The following is a 4,356-nucleotide window of genomic DNA, read 5'->3' as shown; positions in this document are numbered from 1 at the left end:
TCAACCCACATCATTATAGTAGCTTATTTGTAACTTTGGTATTAATATTGTATGACAATTATCCTTTGCTCCTCAGACAGTCAAGGCAAATCACACTTCCATTTGTACAATAATATGACATTCCAGCTCTTGGACTCAGCTGCCAGCTCTTCTTTTGTCATGCAAAGACTGTCTTTTGATTTCTAATCCTTCAAGACTAAGCATCAGAAATTATTTTTCCTCAGTTCTTGTTTTGATGGTTCATGCAGAGGCAACAACACAAGGCTTAATCACTTCCATGCCCAGTAGTGAAGCTGCAGGCAATTGCTTGGAAATTGTCATTTCTTAAAAATACTAGATCACAACTACAGGACATTTTGAAAGCAAGTATATAGAGAACACTGCTATGTAAATCTCTTTTGGCTGAACCAGCTGTTCCTAAACCTATTTCCAGGTGAAATCCCAGCATACAGCATGGTAGAGAACTTTTCTTACAACTTCTGTAAATGGGGATTTACAATAAGCCACAGACTCATTGTGTGTGCTCAAGGTATTTATGCCATGGACTTATTTTTATGTTTGTATGGATTTACTGCCACTGGTTTACTGCCTGTCATCCTTCTGCCTCTTCTCTAGACTCCAGAAACATGCATTAAAAATTGTTTGGAGATTGGTTCTTTTAGGCTGCTTTGCTGCTTGGTCACCCTAGAATATGCTTTATGGGGTGCAGTGGGTAAAATAGTTGCATCTAGCAGGACATCACAGCTTTTGTGGTACATTTGTCCCAACACCTCCAGTACTGCAGGAAGGGTTGAGCTGCAATTCTAAACTCATTTACATGGGAATAGGCCCTGCTCAGTTCACTATCACTTCCTTTTATAAACGGTTAATGTGTTAGTCCCTCTTTTTGTAATATTCATTTTAAAAAACGCTGTACCCTCCCATTTACAAAGAAATTTGTGAATGTTGGTAACTTCTTATAGAGTTACTATATTTTGCAAAGCAAAAAACAGGACATATTTACTGACAGTCTACTTCAAACCACCTATGACTACAACAACTCTCACTTTAAATACCCCTGCTATATAAGAGAGCCAGTGGGGTGTAGTGGTTTGAGTGCTAGACTATGGAGAACAGGATTCAATTCCCTGCTCAGCCATGAACAAATCTGTAAACATTGACCATAGGTGGGATTTATTCAATATGTGGATTAATATAATTAGCTATGATATTGTTGTCCACAATTGGAATGCTCATGCAAAAAGTTATACCCAGAGAAGCATTATTTGTCATGACTTTATTTAAATCTATAAACAAAGCATTTTTCTATTAGGTGTATCACAATAAAGTTATAAATCCATGATTTAAATGAACTGCAAGAATAATAGATGGCAACATTCAAAACATATACTAACATATACGTCTATATGGTGGAGGAATCTAGCAGAGAAGGCTAGTTAAGAAGTATAAACCTGAGATTTGGAGGTCTTAGGTAGGTGCAGCTGTGGTACAATAACTTCTAAAGGAAGCAGTTGGTTCTGAGTCTGGGGTTTCTGAAAGCAGATCAATATATTCAAAGACATAGCTGTGTTCTTTTGTTTCAGCATAAAAAGATATAGGAGAATCTTGTAGCCCCTTTGAAACCAAGAAAAAGAAATTTTTAGCATAAGCTTCCATGGATTTCAGTCCATTTTAGTCTACAAAAGCTTTTGCTAGGAATTTCTTTTTCTTAGAACAATGTTGCTTTCCTAACCTCCCTGGCTCCAAAATACTCTTAGAACAATGTTGTTCTAAGAAATGTTAAGTTGCTAGAGTTTAGCTTAGGCCCAGGGAGGTTAGGAAAGCAGCTGCTTCCAAAACTGACAAAATTATCTCTCTTCGTAATTAAAGGTCCAGTTTTCTTTTTAATACAGCACTACAGATCTTTCTCTCCTGTCTAAAATTTGAGCTATCTTAAATACACACAGGTCTTATTATAAATAAGATAATACAAATTATGGCAAAAGTCCCAAACATCTGAATATATTTGTTGAGAAATATATTATATGTGAGTGATATCGTGTTATCTATTGCATTTAAATGCATAGCACAAAGCAAATAACATAATTTGGAATCACATCATAATGCTAGTTTCTGATTTATTTTATTTTTTAAAAAATTATGTTGGGCAATGAGTGGATTTGGACAATTTCCCCCCTCTAAAGCTGCATCTACGCTGTAGAAATAATGCACTTTGACACAACTTTAAGTGCTGAAGCTCCATCCTATGTAATCCTGGGATTTGTAGTTTTACAAGGTCTTTAGCCTTCTCTATCAAAATGTGCTGGTTCCTCACAAAACTACAAATCCCAGAATTCTGTATTGAGCCATGGCAGTTACAGTTGGGTCAAACTGCATTATTTTTACAGTGTGGATTCACCCTAACTTTGCAAATGATACATGGAACCAGGTTTCCTTAAAGAGCTGAATTGCCATGAAGAAGTATTTTTGAAGAGGTACAGAACATTAGCATAACAACCTAGTTATTATTCTTTATTAGAGTTTTAGAAAGAATACTATTGACTGAAGATATCCCGTCTTTCAGCAATAGAATTCACTACGGATAGGAATTGTGTGGCTAAAAGTCCTATGATGCCAAACCAGGATAGACAATGATGGAGAATGTTGGGAGCTTGACTTCAAGAAGATTTCAGGATTCTTACCTCTAACCAATTGGTCCAGCGGAGAGGAGGCGGGAGGAAGAGATCAAGCCGTTTCCGGGTGTGTGGTCATGGTGACTGTGGTTGCCAGACGAATTGGCCAGAAACCAAGGCTTATGAGTCTCACTACAGTGATCTTTGGTTTCTTCTGGCTGCTCCAGTGAATGTGAGTGAAGACCTATTTCAAGGATGTGGTGGTGGTGACAAGGATGTAGCTAGGATTTTGGGAAGGGGGGGGGGGGGCCAGCCTAAGTCCCACCATTATAATGGGGCTTGAGGGCAGCGGTGCAGCAGCACCCACCTTTTTTTTTTCGGGGGGGGGGGGGGGGGTCTGCCCCCCAAGACCCCCCCCCCTTGCCTACGTCCCTGGTGGTTATCACGAGAGCAACTTCAGGACTCAGGAAAGAGTGTGCCAAAGCTTTCCATGCTGTGGGTCAAAACTGGCCTGTGTGGCAGGAATGGGGAGAGGCTTCAGGATTGTCTGCGGGAGCTCTCTACTAGTGCTGACCACCCAAAGAAAATCCCTATAAACATCACACCATGATCTTTGACCTCTCAGACATCAAAGCAGTAGTCAGTGCTGCTGACGAGATTTTGAAGTGTATGGATCACGTGGATGTCTTGATCAACAATGTTGGGATCAGTTACTATGGCCTGTTACAGACTGCCAAAATAAAGCTGCTTCGGGTCTCTTTGGAGGTATGCTATTTAAATGATGCATGCATCCTAAGAATCCGGAAGCTGCACCAAAAGCTGCACGCCGGTGCTTAGGAATGGAGTGTGGCTTTGGCGCAACCTCCGGACTCTTAGGACCCATGCATCATTTAAATAGCATACCTCCAAAGAGACTCGAAGCAGCTTTATTTTGGCAGTCTGTAACAGGCCCAAGGCACCATTGTGGATATGGTGGTAGAGGTAGACTGAAAAGTGATGGAAACTAACTACTTTGGCCCAACTGCATTGACCAAAGCGCTTCTCCCTTCCATGATCAAGAGGAGAAAAGGCCACATTGTAGCTATCAGCAGGATTCAAGGCAAATTTGGGATTCCTTTCCAGTCTGCATCTTCAGCGGGGCTTACCTGGAAGAAGAAGACCTCCCTCTATCCACCATCCAGAGGGAGAGAAAGGCAGGCCAGCTCCATTGGCCCTGATCAGAGTAAGAAGAAGAGCCCTCCCTCCAGTCCATCTGCTGTGGTCCAGGCCTCCTAGGGAGAGAAGATCTGCTCAACTTTCCCTCTTCCCCATTGCCATTCTCTTCTCCTTTTGTGTCTTGTCTCTTTAGATTGTAAGCCTGAGAGCAGGGATATGTCTAATTATCAATTTGTAAGCTGCTCTGATAGCCTTTTGGCTGAAGAGCAGGGTAATAATAATAATAATAATAATAATAATAATAATAATAACAACAATTTAATGCCAATATTTGAAAGAAAACATGTATTGGATAAAAGACTTAGTGCTCTTACATGTGTGAAGTTGTTTCTCAAGTGAATAGATCTTATTGGTTCCAGATACATGTAGAATGAAATTCAATGAGTTCCCACTTTCGTTATTTACTTAATGTCTGGATTAAACACTGATATTTAGATGAAAATCTTACCTTAATGACAACAATGATAGCTGGCCTATTTAGTTGCTAAGGATCTAATCTGCTCTTTGCTTTTCTGCGATAGGGAATGGA

At 40.1% G+C, this 4,356-nt stretch overlaps 1 pseudogene; it reads left to right on the top strand.

The window, feature by feature from the left end:
* The first annotated feature begins 453 nt into the window (after positions 1 to 453).
* Positions 454 to 4,005, top strand: LOC121920379 (annotated as a pseudogene).
* Positions 4,006 to 4,356: the final 351 nt, after the last annotated feature.

The sequence above is a fragment of the Sceloporus undulatus genome, chromosome 2 (assembly GCF_019175285.1).
Source record: "Sceloporus undulatus isolate JIND9_A2432 ecotype Alabama chromosome 2, SceUnd_v1.1, whole genome shotgun sequence".
NCBI classification, from domain to species: Eukaryota; Metazoa; Chordata; class Lepidosauria; order Squamata; family Phrynosomatidae; genus Sceloporus; species Sceloporus undulatus.
This window is presented reverse-complemented; position numbering and strand designations above follow the sequence as displayed.